The sequence below is a fragment of the Lissotriton helveticus genome, chromosome 7 (assembly GCF_964261635.1).
Source record: "Lissotriton helveticus chromosome 7, aLisHel1.1, whole genome shotgun sequence".
In the NCBI taxonomy this organism is placed as follows: domain Eukaryota; kingdom Metazoa; phylum Chordata; class Amphibia; order Caudata; family Salamandridae; genus Lissotriton; species Lissotriton helveticus.
Genome location: NC_136068.1, coordinates 1,100,691,748 through 1,100,713,202, shown reverse-complemented (window position 1 = coordinate 1,100,713,202; position 21,455 = coordinate 1,100,691,748). Strand labels below are relative to the sequence as shown.

The following is a 21,455-nucleotide window of genomic DNA, read 5'->3' as shown; positions in this document are numbered from 1 at the left end:
AGCGCCAGCAGGCTCTCAAGTGGTGCAGCAAAGGTGGGCCGCGGCAGCGCCAGCAGGCTCTCAGGGTTTCTTCAGGTTACAGGCAAGGAGTTCTTCTGGTGTCGGCCGTGACAGCGTCAGCAGGGCTTCCAGTCCAGGATACAACTGACGTCCTAATCCAGGGCTGGCCCAGATATAGGACTGGAGTCCTTTGATGTCCGGACCCTCGCGCCTGGGGGTCAGAGGGGCCGGGATGATGGTGTCCAGACACCCAGCAGGGGGGTGGAGCCAGCGCCCAGGGAGGCCGGAGGGCGATCGAAACCAGGCGTCCGGGGACGGCTGGAGGGCCATCGAAACACCCTTTTCTCCGGGATCTGTCGAGTGGCCACTCGACCACCTGGGTGGATTTTGGTGCCTCGATCTCTGGGCTTCGCTTGGGCCGGGGCCGATGCCACGTGGTCGTGACGTGGTGGGCCCAAGATGGAGTCGGGCGCGGCCTCGTGCTTAGGTCGTGAGGGGCCCAAGATGGAGCCAGGTCGGTAGTGGGGGTCCGGGATGGGGGCTGGACCAGCAATGTTGGGGCGTGCAGTGTCGGGCAAAAGGGCTGCCCGATGCTGGGTGGAGGGCCGATGTCGTCCTGGGCCCGCCCTGCGGGAGGGGTAGGACCACGCCATGAGGCCGGGTCCAACAGTGTGTGTGGTTGTTTGTTGTTGTGTGTGTTTGTGTTATGGTTTGTGTGTGGTTGTGCATGTGGTTGTGTGTGGTTGTGTTTGTTTATGTGTGTTTGGTTGTGTGTGTGGTTGTTGTTGTGTGTGTGGTTGTATGTGTGGTTGTGTATGTGGTTGTGTGGTTGTGTGTGTGGTTGGTTGGTTGTGGTTGTGGGTGTGGTTGTGGGTGTGGTTGTGTGAGTGTGGTTGTGTGTATGGTTTTGTGTGATTGTGGTTGTGTGTGGTTGTGTGTGTTTGTGTGTGTGGATGGGTGTGGTTGTATGTGGTTGTGTGTGGTGTGTGTGGTTGTGTGTGTTGTTGTGTGTGTGTGGTTGTGTGTGTGGTTGTGCATGTGTGTGTGGTTGTGTGATTTTGTGATTGGTTGTGTGTGGATATGTGTGGTTGTGGTTGTATGTGTGTGGTTGTGTGTGTGGTTGTGATTGTGTGGTCTGCGTGTGTAGGGAATGGGATCCCTGGCCGACCAGAGCTTGCACCAGAACCACATTTTTCACAAAACAAGTATTTTTAGCAACGTGCACCGGAACCACATTTTCCACCAGAACAGACATTTTTAGCAAAGTGCACCAGAACTACATTTTCCCCAGAACAGATATTTTTAGCAACGCTCACCAATAGTTTCTTCTCTTTGCGACAATCTAAACTGCGGAGTGTTGTAGTGTGGCCGGCTATCACTGCGGTACTGCGCAAACACAAGTCCGGATCCCACCGCTAGCCGCCAATGTAGGAAATGGGATCCCTGGCTGACCAGAGCTTGCGCCAGAGTCAGTCCGAGACCACCACTCGCCCGTCAGGGCCAGGGGGTCACCCACCAAGACAACCCCTACTCGCCCTCTAGGTAACGTGGCGCGAGCAGCCAGGCCTATCTCGGAGGTCATGTGTAAAGCATTTGCGCACGCACCCCCAGCAACAACCTCCCGGGCCCCACCCCCACAAAAGGAACTCCACACCAGGTATATATGAAAATAGTCTTTGTATTAAAAAGGACACATAGGAACACATACCTTACAGGGTGCCAGAGGCACGGGCAGGATTTACAAGGGAAAATATACAGGACAGGGCCATGGGACCACTGCCAGGAATATGCACATGATGGAATTGGCATTTAGAACATAAGACAACTGGGAGTTTCCTCGAACTAGGACTAGAACACATAATCACCAGGAGCTTAGCATTAGAATACGTCACGCCCCGGGGTTTCAGAGGACTAGCAATAGAACTCACTCTAACCAGTATCAACATACATGAGGCAAGGTTATACAGGAGGGAAGGAATGGCACGGTACATAACACCACAGACGTACCTGTAGGAAGGAAACACAGAATAACTCTCAAGAAGCAAAGTTAACATTAGCCAATACTTTCAACAGGCCAGCTGGCCTCCTGGGGCTAGGACGCCCCGAGTCTCGATGTTCAGGACAGGCTGTAAGTAGCCAACAATAAACCTAAACGGGGCAGCTGCCCACGAAGTGCTGGGCAGCTGTAAATGAATGAGGGCAGTACGTTGGAGCCTCGCAGGCTCGAAAGGGGCAAGGGACATGGGGTGGAGCCTCCTCGGGGCTCGGGTACACTGGGCCACGTGGGAGCCTCTCGGGGCTCGGGACACTGGGCCACTGGGAGCCTCTCGGGGCTCGGGACACAGGGCCACGTGGGAGCCTCTCGGGGCTCAGGACACAGGGCCACGTGGGAGCCTCTCGGGGCTCGAGGCTAAAATACAGGTGGAGCCTCCTCGGGGCTCAGGGCTAAAGTACCGATAGAGCCTCCTGGGCTCAGGGATGTGGCGGGGGACGAGCCTCGCAGGCTCGACATAACCAGGGACCAAGGCGGAGCCTCTCGGGGCTCAGGACATGTGGGAGCCTTCTCAGGCTCATGGCGCAAGAGGGGGGGTAAGGCGGGGTCCCCCACGGGGGACCCTGCATCACTGGGGACCCCACGGCATCACTGGGGGCCCCTCGGGCCTCGGGGCGCCACCGAAGGACCTTTGGAGGGGAGGGGCGGGCACCGGCAATGTGCCCCGATGCCCCGCCTCTCCCTCCTGCCACACTCACCGGCCGGTCTGACGCGCCGGTCTCTCCTCGCTCTCCGGGGCTCCCTCTTGATCCTGGGGGCCCCGGGGGGGAAGCGGCCAGTCTTCGGGGGGACGCAGGGGCGCGGAGTAGGCTCCCGCCGCTCCCTGCATTACTCGGCTCTCTCCTCCGCCTCTCAAGCTCCCCGGGCCGCCGGCCAATCAGAGCGCGGCCCGGGGAGACGTCATCAGCCCAACCCGGGCCGGCAGCCTATCCCAGCGCGGCCCGGGGGAGGGCCTCACGAGGGTCCCGGGCGGCGGCGTTGAGCTCAAGGGAAATTGACGAGGGCCAGGCTCCCTCAATAAATATAGCGAGGGCGGGGGCAAGCGAGGTAGGCACTCGCTGGGGGCTCAGGCCCCCCACCTGAACGGGGCAAATACCGGGTGGGCACCGGCTGGTGGAATATAGCGCTCCCAGCGCTAGAAACACGAATGAGCGCCCCAAGGCGCTAGGACAGCAAGAAAGCGCTCCCAAGCGCTAGAAGCATAGAGGAAGCGCCCCAAGGCGCTAGGACGGCAAGAAAGCGCTCCCCAGCGCTAGGGCCATAGAAAGCAGGGTCCAGAGGAAGTCCAGGATTTCAGGGGGAGCCCAGCCGCTCCTAAAAGGGGAAAAGGGCCATCAGTAGCCCAGGAGCAGGGCAGGGCCCAGGGAGGCAAGCCAACCCTGAGCCCAAGCAGCACACCCCTGGCAGGGTTCCAGTCAGGACAAACAGGAAAGAGAGAGAGAAGAGGGCACACCCTCCTTTTATACATGAGATACCTTTGTCTCAAAAGGGGCAGGCAGGATGAGAACCAGCTAGAACTGGTTATCAGGAATTTCTTGTTACTGGCCAGGCTAGGACACCAGACGCACCCCAGGTGGGTGGAGCCAGCATTGTGGGGGACAGCCCAGACCCATACAGGATACAGGCACAGCCCCTCCCTCACTTCAGCCAATCACGCGCCAGCATACTTACTGCACACACACACACCGATGTCTAGAAGTGGTACTTCTCTTTTAGACACACACACGTCGCATACATCATCTTACAGCATTCGATCACACGAGTCCATACATACCAGACTCGAGCCTGTGCCCCCACCAACCAGGAACTATCAGGGACACACCCATTCCCCATGCAGTCCTATGGGAGGGCAGGCTTCTCTCATCTACACACACTCAGAGTGGGAATCACCATCCCCAGGTCACATATAACAAGCACAACTTCAGGGGTGGACCTGCCAGAAGGGCCCAGTCCAACAGCGTGTGGTTGTGGTTGTGTGTGTGGTTGTGTGTGTGGTTGTGTGGTTGTGTGTCTGTGTAGTTGTGTGTGTGGTTGTGCGTGTGTGTATGGTTGTGTGTGTGATTGTGTGTGTGTATGGTTGTGTGTGTGGTTGTGTGTTGTTGTGTGTGATTGTGGTTGTGTGTGTGGTTGTGTGTGTGTATGGTTGTGTGTATGTGGTTGTGTGGTTGTGTGTGTTGTGTTTGTGTTTGTGTGTGTGGTTGTGTGTGGTTGTGTGTGTGTGGTTGTGTGTGTGTGGTTGTGTGTGTGCTTGAGGTTGTGTGTGGTTGTATACGTGTCTGTGTGTGTTTGTGTGTGTGGATGTGTGTGTGCTTGTGTGAGTTTGTGTGTGTGGTTGTATATGTGTGTGGTTGTGCATGTGGTTGTTTTTGTTGTTGTGTGTGGTTATGTGTGTATGTGTGGTTGTGTGTGTGGTTGTGTTTGCGGTTGTGTGGTTGTGTGTGTGGTTGTGGTTGTGTGAGTGTGGATGTGTGTGTGTTTGTGTGTGTATGGTTGTGTGTGTTGTTGTGTGTGGTTGTGTGTGTTTATGTGTGTGTCGGTTTGTGTGTGGTTGTGTGTGGTTGTGTGCGTGTGTGGTTGTGTGTGTGTGGTTGTGTGTGTGGTTGTGTGTGTAGTTGTGTGTGGTTGTGTATGTGGTTGTGGTTGTGTGGTTGTGTGTGTGGTTTTTTGGTTGGTTGTGGTTGTGGGTGTGGTTGTGTGTGTGGTTGTGTGAGTGTGGTTGTGTGTGTCATTTTGTGTGGTTGTGGTTGTGTGTGTGGTTGTGTGTGGTCGTGTGTGTGTGTGTGGTTGTGTGTAGTTGTTTGTGTGCTAGTGGTTGTGTGTGTGGTGTGTGTGGTTGTGTGTGTCTGTGTGTGGTTGTGTGTGTGGTTGTTTGTTTGTTTGTGTGGCTGGGTGTGGTTGTGGTTGTGTGTATTTGTGGTTGTGGGTGTGTGGTTGTTTGTGGTTGTGTGTGTGGTTGTGTAAGTGGTTGTGTGTATGTGTGGTAGTGGGCGCAGTTGTATGTGTGTGGTTGTGTGTGTGGTTGTTTGTTGTTGTGTGTGTTTGTGTTATGGTTTGTGTGTGGTTGTGTGTGGTTGTGTGTGTTTATGTGTGTTTGGTTGTGTGTGTGGTTGTTGTTGTGTGTGTGGTTGTATGTGTGGTTGTGTATGTGGTTGTGTGGTTGTGTGTGTGGTTGGTTGGTTGTGGTTGTGGGTGTGGTTGTGGGTGTGGTTGTGTGAGTGTGGTTGTGTGTATGGTTTTGTGTGATTGTGGTTGTGTGTGTGGTTGTGTGTGTGGATGGGTGTGGTTGTGTGTGTGGTTGTGTGAGTGTGGATGTGTGTGTGTTTGTGTGTGTATGGTTGTGTGTGTTGTGTGTGTGGTTGTGTGTGTTTATGTGTGTGTGGGTGTGTGTGTGGTTGTGTGTGTGTGTGGTTGTGTGTGTGTGTGTGTGTGTGGTTGGGTGTGTTTGTGTGTGTTTATGTGTGTGGTTGTGTGTGTTTGTGTGTGGTTGCGGTTGTGTGTATGTGGTTGTGGTTGTGTGGTTGGGTGCTTGTGTGTGGTTGTGTGTGTGATTGTGTGTGTGTGGTTGTGTGTGTGGTTGTGTGTCTAGTCATGGTTGTGTGTTTAGTTGTGTGTGTGGTTGTGTGAGTGTGTGTGGTTGTGTGTGTGAATGTGGTTGTGTGTGTGGTTGTGTGTGGGGTTGTGTGTGTGGTTGTGTGTGATTGTGTGTGTGTGGTTTTGTGTGTGGTTGTGTGATTGTTGTGTTTGTGTGGCTGTGGTTGTGGTTGTGTGTGTGGTGTGTGGTTGTGTGTGTGTGTGTGTGTGTGTGGTTTAGTGTGTGTGGTTGTGTGTGTGTGTGGTTGTGTGTATGTGTAGTTATGTGTGTGGCTGTGGTTGTGTGTGTGTGGTTGTGTGGTTGTGTGTGTGGTTGTGTGTGTGTGTGTTTGTGTGGTTGGGTGTATTTGTGTGTGTGGTTGTGTGTGTATGTGTGTGGTTGTGTGTGTGTGGCTGCATGTGTATGTGGTTGTGTGTGTGTGGTTGTATGTGTGGTTGTGTGTGGTTGTGTGTGTGTGGTTGCGTGTGTGTGTGGTTGTTTGTGTTTGTGTGTGTGGTCAGGTGTGGTTGTGTGTGGTTGTTGTTGTTCTGTGTGGGGTTGTGTGCATGGTTGTGCTTGTGTGTGGTTGTTTGTGTGGTTGTGGTTGTGTGGTTGTGCATGTGGTTGTGTGTGTGGTTGTGGTTGTGTGTGTGGTTGTTTGTGTGGTTGTGTGTGGTTCTATGTGTGTGGTTGTGTGTGTGGTTGTGTGTGGTGGTGTGTGGTTGTGTGTGCAGTTGTGGTTGTGTGTGTGTGGTTGTGTGTGTGATTGTGTGTGTGGTTGTGTGGTTGTGTGTGTGTGGTTGTGTGTGTGGTTGTGTGTGTGGTTGTATGTGTGGTTGTGTGGTTGTGTGTGTAGATCTGGTTGTGTGTGTGTGTGTGATTGTGGTTGTGTGTGGTTGTGTGTGTGTGGTTTTGTGTGTGGTTGTGGTTTTGTGTGTATGTGGTTGTGTGTGGTGTTGTGTGTGTGGTTGTGTGTGGTTGTGTGTGTGTGCGGTTGTCGTGTGTGTGTGGCTGGGGGTGTGGTTGTGTGTGAGGTTGTGTGTGTATGTGCGTGGTTGTGTGTATGTGTGTGGTTGTTTGAGAGTTTGGTTGTGTCTGTGTGGTTGTATGTGTGTGTGGTTGTGTGTGTGGTTGTGTGTGTGGTTGTGTGTGTGTGTGTGTGTCTGTGTGTGTGGTCGGGTTGGTTGTGTGTGTGGTTGTGGTTGTGTGTGTGTGGTTGTGTGTGAGATTGTGTGTGTGGTTGTGCATGTGTGTATGGTTGAGTGATTTTGTGATTGGTTGTGTGTGGATATGTGTGGTTGTGGTTGTGTGTGGGTGGTTGTGTGTGTGGTTGTGATTGTGTGGTTATGCGTGTGGTTGTGTGTGTGGTTGTGTGGTTGTGTGTCTGTGTAGTTGTGTGTGTGGTTTTGCGTGTGTGTGTGGTTGTGTGTGTTTATGTGTGTGGTTGTGTGTGTGGTTGTGTGTGTGTGGTTGTAGGTGTGGTTGTAGGTGTGGTTCTGTGTGTGTATGGTTGTGTGTGTGGTTGTGTGCTGTTGTGTGTGATTGTGTGTGATTGTGGTTGTGTGTGTGGTTGTGTGTGTGGTTGTGTGTGTGTGTGGTTGTATGTGTGGTTGTGTGTGCTTGTGTGTGTGTGGTTGCGTGTGTGTGTGGTTGTTTGTGTTTGTGTGTGTGGTCAGGTGTGGTTGTGTGTGGTTGTTGTTGTGTGTGTGGTTGCGTGCATGGTTGTGGTTGTGTGTGGTTATTTGTGTGGTTGTGGTTGTGTGGTTGTACATGTGGTTGTGTGTGGTTGTATGTGTGTGGTTGTGTGTGTGGTTGTGTGTGGTGGTGTGTGGTTGTGTGTGCAGTTGTGGTTGTGTGTGTGTGGTTGTGTGTGTGATTGTGTGTGTGGTTGTGTGTGTGTGGTTGTGTGTGTGGTTGTGTGTGTGGTTGTATGTGTGGTTGTGTGGTTGTGTGTGTGATTGTGGTTGTGTGTGGTTGTGTGTGTGTGGTTTTGTGTGTGGTTGTGGTTGTGTGTGTATGTGGTTGTGTGTGGTGTTGTGTGTGGTTGTGTGTGGTTGTGTGTGTGTGGTTGTCATTGTGTGTGTGTGGCTGTGGGTGTGGTTGTGTGCGAGGTTGTGTGTGTATGTGTGTGGTTGTGTGTATGTGTGTGGTTGTGTAAGAGTTTGGTTGTGTCTGTGTGGTTGTATGTGTGTGTGGTTGTGTGTGTGGTTGTGTGTGTGGTTGTGTGGTTGTGTGTGTGTCTGTGTTTATGGTCGGGTTGGTTGTGTGTGGTTGTGGTTGTGTGTGTAGATCTGGTTGTGTGTGTGTGTGTGTGATTGTGGTTGTGTGTGGTTGTGTGTGTGTGGTTTTGTGTGTGGTTGTGGTTTTGTGTGTATGTGGTTGTGTGTGGTGTTGTGTGTGTGGTTGTGTGTGGTTGTGTGTGTGTGTGTGGTTGTTGTTGTGTGTGTGTGTGGCTGTGGGTGTGGTTGTGTGTGAGGTTATGTGTGTGTGTGTGTGTGCTTGTGTGTATGTGTGTGGTTGTGTGAGAGTTTGGTTGTGTCTGTGTGGTTGTATGTGTGTGTGGTTGTGTGTGATGGTTGTGTGTGTGGTTGTGTGGTTGTGTGTGTGTGTGTCTGTGTGTGTGGTCGGGTTGGTTGTGTGTGGTTGTGGTTGTGTGTGTGTGGTTGTGTGTGTGGTTGTGCATGTGTGTGTGGTTGTGTGATTTTGTGATTGGTTGTGTGTGGATATGTGTGGTTGTGGTTGTGTGTGGGTGGTTGTGTGTGTGGTTGTGATTGTGTGGTTGTGCGTGTGGTTGTGGTTGTGTGTGTGGTTGTGTGGTTGTGTGTCTGTGTAGTTGTGTGTGTGGTTGTGCTTGTGTGTGTGGTTGTGTGTGTTTATGTGTGTGGTTGTGTGTGTGGTTGTGTGTGTGTGGTTGTAGGTGTGGTTGTAGGTGTGGTTGTAGGTGTGTATGGTTGTGTGTGTGGTTGTGTGTGTGGTTGTGTGTTGTGTGTGATTGTGTGTGATTGTGGTTGTGTGTGGTTGTGTGTGTGTATGGTTGTTTGCATGTGGTTGTGTGGTTGTGTGTCTTGTGTTTGTGGTTGTGTGTGTGGTTGTGTGTGGTTGTGTGTGTGCATGGTTGTGTGTGTGGTTGTGTGTGTGCTTGGGGTTGTGTGTGGTGTGTGTGCGGTTGTATACATGTCTGTGTGTGTTTGTGTGTGTGTTTGTGTGTGTGGTTGTGTGAGTTTATGTGTGTGGTTGTGTGTGTGTGTGGTTGTGCATGTGGTTGTTTTTGTTGTTGTGTGTGGTTATGTGTGTATGTATGGTTGTGTGTGTGGTTGTGTTTGCGGTTGTGTGGTTGTGTGTGTGGTTGTGGTTGTGTGAGTGTGGATGTGTGTGTGTTTGTGTGTGTATGGTTGAGTGTGTTGTTGTGTGTGTTGTTGTGTGTGTTTATGTGTGTGTAGTTGTGTGTGTGTGTGGTTGTGTGTGTGTGGTTGTGTGTGTGGGTGTGGTTGTGTGTGTGGTTGTGTGTGTGTGGTTGTGTGTGTGTGGTTGTGTGTGTTTGTGTGTGTTTATGTGTGTGGTTGTGTGTGTGTGTTTGTGTGTGGTTGTGGTTGTGTGTGTGTGGTTGGGTGGTTGTGGGTGGTTGTGTGTGTGATTGTGCATGTGTGTGGTTGTGTGTGTGGTTGTGTGGTTGTGTGTCTAGTCATGGTTGTCTGTTTAGTTGTGTGTGTGGTTGTGTGAGTGTGTGTGGTTGTGTGTGTGAATGTGGTTGTGTGTGGTTGTGTGTGGGGTTGTGTGTGTTGTTGTGTGTGATTGTGTGTGTAGTTTTGTGCATGGTTGTGTGATTGTTGTGTTTGTGTGGCTGTGGGTGTGGTTGTGTGTGTGGTATGTGGTTGTGTCTGTGTGTGTGTGGTTGAGTGTGTGTGGTTGTGTGTGTGTGTGGTTGTGTGGTTATGTGTGTGGTTGTGGTTGTGTGTGTGTGGTTGTGTAGTTGTGTGTGTGGTTGTGTGTGTTTGTGTGTGTGGTCGGGTATAGTTATGTGTGTGGTTGTGTGTGTGTATGTGTGTGTGTGGCTGCATGTGTGTGTGGTTGGGTCTGTGTGTGGTTGTATGTGTGGTTGTGTGTGGGGGTGTGTGTGTGGTTGCGTGTGTGTGTGGTTGTTTGTGTTTGTGTGTTTGGTCAGGTGTGGTTGTGTGTGGTTGTTGTTGTTGTGTGTGTGGTTGTATGCATGGTTGTGGTTGTGTGTGGTGGTTTGTGTTGTTGTGGTTGTGTGGTTGTGCATGTGGTTGTGTGTGTTGTTGTGGTTGTGTGTGTGGTTGTTTGTGTGGTTGTGTGTGTGGTTGTATTTGTGTGGTTGTGTGTGTGGTTGTGTGTGGTGGTGTGTGGTTGTGTGTGCGGTTGTGGTTGAGTGTGTGTGGTTGTGTGATTGTGTGTGTGGTTGTGTGTGTGGTTGTGTGTGTGGTTGTATGTGTGGTTGTGTGTGTAGATCTGGTTGTGTGTGTGTGTGTGATTGTGGTTGTGTGTGTGTGGTTTTGTGTGTGGTTGTGGTTTTGTGTGTATGTGGTTGTGTGTGGTGTTGTGTGTGTGGTTGTGTGTGGTTGTGTGTGTGTGGTTGTCATTGTGTGTGTGTGGCTGTGGGTGTGGTTGTGTGTGAGATTGTGTGTGTATGTGTGTGGTTGTGTGTATGTGTGTGGTTGTGTGAGAGTTCGGTTGTGTCTGTGTGGTTGTATATGTGTGTGGTTGTGTGTGTGGTTGTGTGTGAGGTTGTGTGGTTGTGTGTGTGTGTGTTTGTGTGTGTGGTCGGGTTGGTTGTGTGTGTGGTTGTGGTTGTGTGTGTGTGGTTGTGTTAGTGATTGTGTGTGTGTGGTTGTGTGTGTGGTTGTGTGTATGGTTGTGATTGTGTGTGGTTGTGTGTGTGGTTTTGTGTGGTTGTATGTTTGGTTGTGTGGTTGTTGTTGTGTGTGTAGCTGTGGGTGTGGTTGTGTGTGTATGGCTGTGGGTTTGGTTGTGTGTGTGTGTGTGTGGTTGTATGTGTGTGTGTTGCTGTTGTGTGTGTGGTTGTATGTGTGGTTGTGTGGGTTGGTTGTGGTTGTGTGTGTGTGGTTGGGTGTGGTTTTGTGTGCATGGTTGTGGTTGTATGTGTGTGGTTGTGTGTGTGGTTGTGTGGTTGTGTGTGTGTGGTTGTGTGTGTGGTTGTGCATGTGATTGTGTGTGTGGTTGCGTGTGGTTGTGGTTGTGTGTGGGGTTGTGTGTGGTTGTTGTTGTGTGTGTGGCTGTGGGTGTGGTTGTGTGTGTGTAGTTGTGTGTGTGTATGGTTGTGTGTGTGTGTGGTGGTGTGTGTGGTTGTGGTTCTGTGTGTGTGGTTGTGTGTGTGGTTGTGCGTGTGGTTGTGCATGTGGTTGTGCGTGTGGTTGTGTGTGTGGTTGTGTGTGTGGTTGTGTGTGTGACAGTAATACTAAAACATCTCAAAATAAAGGAACACAAACATCGAGTTTGTGGAAACAGAAAGCACGTTGTAAGTCAAACGGGCAGCAGCAAAGCATTGACACAACATGTTCTTTGATGTTTGATGTTCTTTGAACAAGAACATCAAACGGGCGCCGCGAAAGTGATCGCAGGCAAACATAAAAGGGGCGCTGCTAAAGTGATCACAGGCGAAAGTGATCTCGAGGCTTAATGAGTATGACGAGGTTTGTCATTTGGCGCTTCGGCTGCTAAGCGTGTGCCCGTGCACATGCACTGTAACTCACATTCACTGTAACTCTAGGCTGGCCAGGCTGGCCATGGTTGCATTTTTTGAGCCCTCATTAAATGTCTTGCCATACCAGCATATGCCCTGGGTCAGGCGAGACCTACAAAACAGTCTATTTTGGAATTGGGAAACCTGGTTCAAGTTCCAGCATCAGCACAACACCGTTTTTTCCCAGAGCAAATCAATTAACCTTCCAATGTGTGAAAAAGAAAAAAATATATATTATATATGACATTGTCAACTGTTGGCGCTCAACCCCACAGCTCAAACGGCCAAAGGCTGAGGGATTGGGCATGCGCAGTCCTACCATGACATATGTGTGATGTAGGGGATTCTGCAGGACCATGGCGAGGAGGAGGAGGGCAGCCAGAGACATCGCGATAAAATTAAGTAAGCTTTTATTTACCTTAATTGTCATTTTTATTTGAGGAATCTTTATTAAGGGGCGTGGAGGCGAGATGGTCCGAGGCTGAACTCCGCTCCAGAGTCGAAGCTTTACAGGAACTTTGTGTTCTCTGCGGAACGTAGAGTATGCAAAAATCCGCAAACTCCGACAGAGAAGCAGAGCTTGTTCCCAGGGTTAATGATTATACAACATGGACTTCGTCCCACATGAATATTTTTTATTCGCTCCTCTAGAAAGAGTCTTGTTACAGATTGTGCATGACACTATTATTGCAGCAGTTTTTTATTCCCCATGAGTTTGGGTAACAATGGGTAGTTTAGTTTGAAGGGTGTTTCGTAATTATGTTCTGTTTGTGAGTTCAGATGATGAAAGTTATTTTTTGAAATTGTTGTTTTTTTACAAATATGCTGGTAAAATATGGTTAAACCAATATGTTACTGAACAGCGGGACTCAAACTTCATGCAGAATATGTCTATATATCTTTTTTACACTTTGTCATTTGTATTCGTACTAAGCAGCTCGGCTCAAACTTTGTGCAAAACATGTCTATATATCTGTTTTACACTTTGTCATTTGTATTCGTGACCACTGATGCCAATGCAACCTCCAGTGTTGCTGTGAAGAAGGAAAATGCATTCTTTGATGTAGTTATTTCAACAAATGAATATAAAGGGGAATGTTAAATTAGTATCTTGCTAAATAGCTACATGGAATCTTTATGTAAAATATGTCTTTATTTATGTTTCCACACTTTGTCAAAAACACCCGGAAATCACAGTGTGCCTTTGGCAATTGCAGTCCTAGAATCACACAGGCACTACCTAGGCAATCACCCACGCACTCATGCAATTACCCTGACATTACACACTCACTCACAGACCCATACGGCTTATCACACACACAGTCACCAACCTATACATCAACTCACACACCCACTCTCAAACTTTACAGGTTATAGTGATGAAATACAATTAAAAATACCTTTAAAATTCATTGAAAAAAATAAAGGTTTCAGGGACATTATAGTTAGGAATTAGCATTTAAAAAACATTAGAAATTCACTGAAAAAACAAAGGTTACAGGGACATTCTAGTTAGGAAATATAATTAAACGCACCATAGATATTCACTGAAAACAACAAAGATTACAGAAACATTATAGTTAGGCTCAAATTTCACTCGTACAAAACCAATGAAATTCAGCAGTTAGTTATAGGTAGCTGAGCTAACTATAGCTCGTGCCCCCCATGCACTGCTTATGACCTCACATATTACATCATTCATGACATGGTGAGTGACATCACTGATAATGTCACTGGTGAAATCATCCAGTGACTGTGAGTATTTTAAAAATGTTTACGAGTGCTAAAAATATATACCAAGGTGTATTGATGAATATGTGGGACTATGGGCGCCTGTATGGATGATTGTGTGAGTGAAAGTATAAGTGACTGATTTGATGTCTCAGTGAATGTATGGGTGACTGACTAGGTTGTCTGAATGTCTGTATCAGACTGTCAGATGGTGTCTAAGTAGCTGTGTGGGTTGGTGAGTGGGTATGTGAGTGGCTTTATGGGTGATTGATTGATTGTCTGAGTACCTGTATGGGTGTATGTGTTTCTGTGTGGGAGGGTGAGAGGATGTGTGACTGACTGCATGGATGAGTGAGTGGGTCTGTCAGTGACTATATGGGTTAGTAAGCACATAAGTGAGGGGCTGTATAGGTGACTGAGTATGTGTATGGCTGTGTAATTGAGTGAAGGAATGTGTCAGTGGCATATAGGCGAGTAACTGGATATGTGAAAGGCAGCATAAGTGAGTGTTAGAGTATATGAGTGACTATGTTTGCAGGAGGGATTGTTATATTGGCTGTATGGGTCAGTTGTGTGCTTGTGTGAGTGACTGCGTAGGTGAGTGAGTATGTGTTAGTATCTGTATGAATACGTGATTGGGTATGGGTAAAAATGTGTAGGTGAGTAAATGGCTGTGTGATTGACTTTATAGGTGAGTGAGTAGGTGTGCAAGTAACACTATGAGTGACTGACATTGTGTGGGTTGATTTTTTAAGAAGAAACTTTACATAATTAGCATACCATTTCTCTTAGGTCTAATGATTTAAATATACGCTCTTCTCTATTTTATCTTTTAGGGGCATATCATAGCCCTTCGCTTTCTCTTACTGGTACGTAAGTCACTATTTTCAAATATCTTAATACAATTCAATAATAATTGTGTTTGTAACTTAGATGAATCTTTTCTTCTCTGACAATATCATACAGGTGCTTATGTTGTTGGTCCATGATGCATTAAGACGTAAGTCTTCTTAACTTCTTTTGATGTTCTTTTCATGAATTAGATATACGTTTAACGATTTCCTAGCTGTATTTAACTAGTAATGTTTTCTTGTTCTGGAGTAGGAACCTTTTTCTCTAACAGTGACTGTCAAATACAAAACCAAGGAACCTGAAAAGACTATTTTAGTTGGGTAAATTACAGCCATATAAATAAACCTTTACTCAACTAGTACACGGTCAATAGGCACAGTTTATACAACACAATTGTGTTTCTTTCCTCTTTTACAGTTTCCTTATTCCGTGGTAGTCAGGGCCGGACTGGCAATTCCGGGCACCGGGCAATTCCCCGGTAGACTGGATGGGGTGGGGGCGAGGTTTTTCACTGGGGGCTGGTTTTCTCTGACCTCCACTGTGGAGCAAAAGGGGAGGTCATACTCAGACTGTCTACTCCTCCGTGTCTCTGCTCCGCGGTGCAGAGATAAAAAAGAAGCACAATTGCAGCGGTGCACTGCTCACCACCCAGTGCAGCAGCAGCGAGCCAGGTGAATTTAATAATCAGGAGGAGTCAGCGCGCAGATGCCTCCCCGCCGCTGCGTCTGCGCGCCACCTACTCAGGGCTGGACTGGCAATTCCGGGCACCGGGCAATCCCCCGGTAGGCTGGATGGGGTGGGGGCCGGGTTTTTCATTGGGGGCCGGTTTTCTCTGACCTCCACTGTGGAGCAGCAGGGGAGGTCAAACTTAGACAGACTGTCTCCTCTGTGTCTCTGGTCCGCGGTGCAGAGAAACAAAAAAGCACAATTGCAGTGATGCACTGCACACCACCCAGTGCTGCAGCAGCGAGCCCGGTGAATTTAATAATCAGGAGGAGGCAGCGCGCAGATGTCTCCTCCGCCGTCGCATCTGCGCGCCACCGCCACCTACTCAATTTCACCCTTAGGGTTGGGCTGCCGCATGCGCATTGGTGATCGCACAAGTGTGCGTGACTGCGTGGCATGAGAGAGACAGAGATGCTGGAGCCAAGGCACCGTTGCGGCCATAATTAAATTATTTCTAGCCCCCTGGCCTCGGCCCTGCCGCCCGCAGCAGGTGAGTTTATTCGTCCACCCTGGCTGTTGACAATAATCATGGGCAGAATTCTTTCCACTACTACACTCCAATGGCCAGTGTCTCTGGCGCTTGTACCGATCATTAATTTTTGTAATAATTAAGTTTGTTGTGGCAATATCGGCATTTGTCAACAAATATTTGCTGCCTATAGCATTGGCACGTGTGTTCTGCTGTCTATTTATTGTTTTTTGTGGGTGTGCAAATTGCGTGCTTAATGTGTTCTTGTGTGTTTGAGTTAGTGTAGGCGTGCATCCTTGTTTGTTGCAATGCATCTACATGAGGCAGCGTTTGTATCATTTTCTGTGATGTTCTGTACTTCTGTAAATGTTTGTATTTCTACCTGACTATTGCCATCTGTCCATGTGTGTGTGGGAAAAACAATGTTGCTGTGGGTCTTCGCATGTGCCTGTGCCTGCCTGTGTGTCTGGGTGTGTCTGAGTGAGAGAGAAATTAAGAGACTTGTGGTAGCAAGCCTCAGCCAGGCCTACTAGTGCAAGGGATTTGCCCTTCTCTGCTCAGAGTCCTTAGACCAATAGTAAGAAGTTGGCACAGAAACTGGAATAGAAAAGACAGAGTTTATTAAACCTCATGAGGTGGAACCACATTCATACAACACCCTTCGGAAGTGTATGAGGTAGCACACTGACTAGAAAGGCACAGAGTGTTGCTTACAATACATATAATGTTATTCAGAGAGTGTGCTAGCAACAAGTGGGAAGGGCTATCTGTTAGCTTTAAGAGCAGTTGACAGGAAGGTAGGACCAAGCACATGGCAGTCAAAATGGCCGACAGAAAAACAAAATGGAATCCATAAACGGACAAGATAGTCTCTGAACATGAGATGTCTTCTGCTAATGCTTAATCTAGTTATTGCTAAATTACCACAGATGACCCTTTCAGCATTTGCTGAAGACATTTGTTATCTGGGGTACTCTAGATCCGCATCTCGTAAGTCGATATTCATCATCTCTGCAATTTCCTTGTTTAACATTTGTTGTTCTTTTGCAACATTCTTTCTGGTAGGGGTACAAGCAGTAATACACTTGGAGCAAAGCATGGGACCACATTGTATACAGGTACAGCATGTAAATAGGATCACCAGTAGTATACAGAAGATAGTCAGTAGTTTCCAGCCCCAAGTAGCAAAAAGTGTCCATGTCCAATTTGAGAATGTCCAAGTACCAGTCTCTGGGTGAATGTCTACAGCAATCTTATGCAGCTTAGAGATTCCGTCATAAACTGAAGGTGAGTGATCCGGTATAAAGACGCAGCAACTGCTACCGATGATGCGGCATGCACCACCTTGATCAGCCAAAATCACATCAAGCACCATTCGATTTTGGAGTGCTACGATTCTCGCAATTTGTAGTTCTTCTGTAATGTTCCCAAGTGCCATAGCTGTCTGATTGGTAACAGCTTCTACTACACAGGTCAATCGTGTAATTGTTCTACTTTTCAATGCAGCACACACAAAGAAGAACAAACCCAAATTGAAATCGACATATTGTTGTAGAGCAGTGTCTGTCTGATCAACGTCATCAATACTTGTTGTCTGTTTTTAGAAATATCATTGTACAGTTTCAAGTCAAGATGATATGATGCAGGTGCCAAAAATACAGGGGGCAATAAGAATGATAGCATACCCCTGACCACCCAACCCCAACAGGTAATTGGTAATATCCTTTATTACCGCAGACGAAATAAGTGTTATGTGATGAGGTGAAGCTGCTATTGTTTACAACATTAATATTCAATACAGTAACACATTCACTTCGTCCTACGGGAATTCTCACAACGCTACCGATACATAAATCTGCTTTAGCTCTTGTTACAGATATCACAAAAAGACCATTATTTTTGATCTATTAACTATTCTCCTACTGCTTGAAAATCTTTTGCACATATAAAATCCTTACATTGCCTGATTAACTCTCTCAGGAAACAGAAAAACGATATACATTATACTTCTGTAAATTGTTCTCTGCTAGATAGTCACAAAACCTTTAGCAAAATCACTGTAAATCAAACTGTGTACTTTTAATAACACTCAAACTTTTGTGGTGATATAGTTTTAAACTCTAGTTGCATGTGGAAAAAACATAGACATGAATTTTATCCATTTTCCGTTCTAAAACCATAAATTTCTACTTGAATATCAGGTTAGGATTTACTTTCATGCCACAACATTAAAGTTATTTAATTCTTTAAACATTCTGAGGTAAAATCCAAAAACAGCTTTAAGACATTTCTTTGTTCCAAAGATTCTGTAAATACAAAGATAAAATCCTTCTTTTGTATTACACTGCCATCATACCGTAAGAGTACGACCTACTCTTAATTCTAGGATCTGCAAACTCTGGACTCCCAAAAGATGAAGTCCCTCGAAGAAATCCAGTCTAAAACAACCTTCACGAAGAAATTACCACCTCAGGAAGCTCCTCTGGAAAGGACTGCTCCAGCGCGGCAAACAGGAACCTGCATAAAGGGTTAACTGCATATACAAACACAGAGCCTGCCTGGAACCGACCTTCTCCTCAGAAATCTCTAGAATAGTGAGCACAGATCCTTGGGTGTGGTCACGTACATCAACGTAACCACACCCGCATAATTTCCCCTGCTCGCGGCGTCGAAATGCGATAGCATGCCAATTTGCACGCATCTCGCGGTACGCGGTTGCCAAAGTGCACGCATATCGCGTACCCTGCCAAACCTTACGCATCTCGCGGACCATAGGGAATCAAATGGAATTTTAGGGCAAAATACATTTCCAGAGTTTAGCCTGCCCTAACCCTATGACAAAGCAACCACCAATGTCCAGCAGAGGAAGACCCATGAGTCTTTCCACAGAAACGTTTGGGACATGGCCGAAGGCCAAATGGGGCGGGCCCTAGACCGCAAGCGCCCCTGGGCCTGACAGTATTCCCCCCTCCTCGGAGCGGTCTAGGGCCCGGCTTCAAGGGATAAAGGAGGTGGAAACGTCGCACCAAGCGAGAGGCATGAATGTTCTCTGCCGGTTCCCAAGAATCGTTCTCAGCTCCGTAACCTTTCCAGGAGACAAGATACCACAACCTGCTTCTCCTTAGTTTAGAATCCAGTATGTCCTTTACCTCGTATTCCCAGTTACCTTGAACCAAAACTGGCGCTGGCCTAGTTGCAACATTTTGCCTAGCCGGTTTCAAAAGGGATGTATGGAACACTGGATGGATTCTCAAAGTTTTTGGAAGTAACAATTTGTACGTTACTGGATTGACTTGACGAAGTACTGAATATGGTCCAATAAACTTAGGATGAAACATACTTTTTCTTTTGAAAGTTAAGTTCTTGGTAGACAACCAAACTTTATCTCCAGCAACATATCTTGGACCAGGTCTATGATGTTTATCATACTGCTGTTTGTACTTTTCTTTACTTTGTAGTAAACGTTGGTGAGTTTGTTGGTGAACAGTTTGCATATGTTGTATAGCATCTTGTACTGCAGGTGTATCACTTACATGTTTGGGCAATACTAAAGGAATTGTGTTTGGTAAATAGCCATAGAGAGCCTCAAATGGAGATGACCCAGTTGAAGAATGCGGTGATGTGTTATAAACCATTTCTGCAATCCAAAGCAAATCATACCAAGATCTCTTGGAGTCTTCTACGTAACATCTCAAGTATTGCTTTAATGTCTGATTTAATCGTTCAGTTTGACCATCAGTTTGGGGATGGTAACTAGTAGACATATTTGATGTGATTTGTAGACTTTGACACCATTTCTGCCAGAATTTAGACGAAAACTGAGACCCTCGATCAGACAGTAACACTGAAGGCAAACCATGTAATCGTACAATGTTTGTTAGTAGTATTTGCGCTAATTGTCCTGCTGTTGGCAATTTTTTACAAGCAATGAAATGGGCATATTTTGTTAAACTGTCCACTACTACCAAAATTACTGAATGAAGATTCACTAGTGGTAAATTTGTGATGAAATCTAAAGAAACATGTTCCCATGGTTTGATTGGTGTTGGTAAGACTTGTAACAAACCTTTTGGTTTGCTATGATCAGCTTTAAATCTAGTGCATGTTTCACAGTTTTGAGCCATCAAAGAAATATCCTTTTTGAGAGTTGGCCACCAAAACAAGATTTGAATCTTTTCTACAGTTTTTTTTGGACCTGGATGTCCTGCCATAGGATGGGAATGTAACCAATTAAAGACTGTCTCATGTAATTCCTTGGTTGGAAGGTAGACTTGTTTTCCATGAAATGGTATTCCTTCTTTGATTGTTTGATTATTCTTCTTGTTATTCCACTTCTCCCATTGTGAAGGAGGAACATTTTCATGTATACTGTCTAAAACTGATCAGCATCCAACAAACAGATCACTTTGTCAGGTTCTATTATTGCTTGTGGAGTTCCTTCACACTTATGTAATGTTGAGTCTTTCCTGGATAACGCATCCGCCTTTTTGTTGTCTTGTCCAGGTCGATAGGTTACTATGAAATCATATTCTGCAAAGAACATCATCCATCTCATTTGTCGTGGAGTTAACATTCTGGCTGAACTCATGAACTGTAAGTTTCTGTGATCTGTATACACTGTTACTGTGAATTTTGCTCCCATAATATAATGTCTCCATTTGCTTTTGGAATAAAAAACAAAGGGGAGGCGGCTGGTGACTTTGAAGGACGAATGAACCCATTTTCAAGATATTGATCCAAGTATTCTCTCAAGTGTTGATTTTCTTTTTCAGAGAGTGCATAAATCCTACAGTTCGGTACACACGAACCAGACATGAGATCGATTTGGCAATCATAGCTGCGATGAGGAGGAAGGACTGCTGCTTTCTCTTCACTGAATACCTCCTGGAACATTTTGTAACAATTGGGTAGAATTGTCTCTTTTTCTTCTGCAGTAGCAATTTGACTGATTGTTTTTGTGAGAGTTCCCATACAAGATGATTGACAAAAATCAGATTGGAATACAAGTTCTCTCTTATGCCAGTCAATAATTGGATTATGTAGACAGAGCCATGGCATTCCTAAAATAAAGCCGTATTGAGGTGCTTGGATTACATCGAATTGAACCTCCTCTCTATGATATCTTTTTTTGGAGTCTTCACAACACATTATTACCTTTGTGGTTTGCATGGTAACAGGACCTCCGGACAAAACTTTTCCATCTACGGCTTGAACTATTTCAGGAGTGTCTTTTTTCTCACAGATGATACTCAATCGCTGGGCGGTTTTTAAATCGACAAAGTTTCCTGTGGCCCCAGAGTCAATTAAAACTTCCATTTGCCAGATTTTGTGAATCAGTTGTATTTGAACTGCTAATCAAAAATGTGCTTTGTAATTACTTACACAAGAGTTTATTGAAGGGTAGGCTACGGTTCCCAAGATATCCCCTTCTACCAATCCTGGGCATGTTAGTTTCCCGACTCAAAGTCTTTTGTTTCCAAAACTGACACTTTACCTGTGGTTGGAGTTTTATTCTTAGGTTTCAACATACAATCTTTCACAAAGTGTCCATTGCGTCCACAATAGAGACACTGTCCATTCTTGCGTCTATTCTCTTTCTCGTCTTTTGACAATGGTTGTCTAAGGGTTCCAATTTCCATTGGTTCAGAGCTAGATTCAGAATGTGTGAACTGAGTTCTGGGTTTAGTTTCATTTTTCCAATTAGGTTTCTCTCCTCTTTTTTTATCACCTCTTCGTTCTGATAGTCTGTGATCCAATCTCAATGTTAGGTTAATTAAATCTGAACAAGTTGTTGGTTGTGGGTCAATTTGAGCTAACACATCTTTCAGATCGTCCTTCAACCCTTGATAGCAAAGTGCTGCTCTTTTTTCTTCAGGCCAAGAGGTTTCTGCGACCAATCTATTAAAATGTGACAAGTAGGCAATAAGATCTCGATTTCCTTGTCTTAATTGTAACAGTTCCCGATCTGCAGACAAGGTTACTGTTCGTCTGTCGAATACTTTCTCAAATTCTTCTACAAAGCGCCGCCAGTTATACAATAGAGCGCTATCTTGACGTACTAGCGGAACTGCCCAATTTGCAGCATCTCCAGACAAATAAGAAATTAGGAAAGCTATTCTGGATTGGAGGATGGGAAATGCTGCAGGTCTACAAGAGAAATGCAAGTCTATTTGTGTTAAAAATATTTGAACTTTAGAAGGATCGCCTGAAAAACGTTCTGGCGCTGCCAGAGGAATTTGTGGTGGAACAGTCACTGATATATTTGTGGAAGCTCTGGTGTCCTGAGCCCCCTCCTCAGGAAGGGGAGTGTTCAAAATCTGAATATTATCTACTT

General features: G+C 46.6%; 1 long non-coding RNA gene across 2 annotated transcripts in view; it reads left to right on the top strand.

Annotated features, from left to right (window-relative positions):
• Positions 1–20,198, top strand: part of LOC144767253 (uncharacterized) — a 190,979-nt gene extending 170,781 nt beyond the window's left edge. The window contains exons 3-6 of one of the 2 annotated variants that reach the window (XR_013598121.1): positions 13,911–13,943; positions 14,041–14,074; positions 19,625–19,714; positions 19,894–20,198. This is a non-coding gene — a long non-coding RNA (uncharacterized LOC144767253). The remainder of the gene's footprint in view (positions 1–13,910; positions 13,944–14,040; positions 14,075–19,624; positions 19,715–19,893) is intronic. The other variant, XR_013598122.1, reaches the window with a different exon arrangement.
• Positions 20,199–21,455: the final 1,257 nt, after the last annotated feature.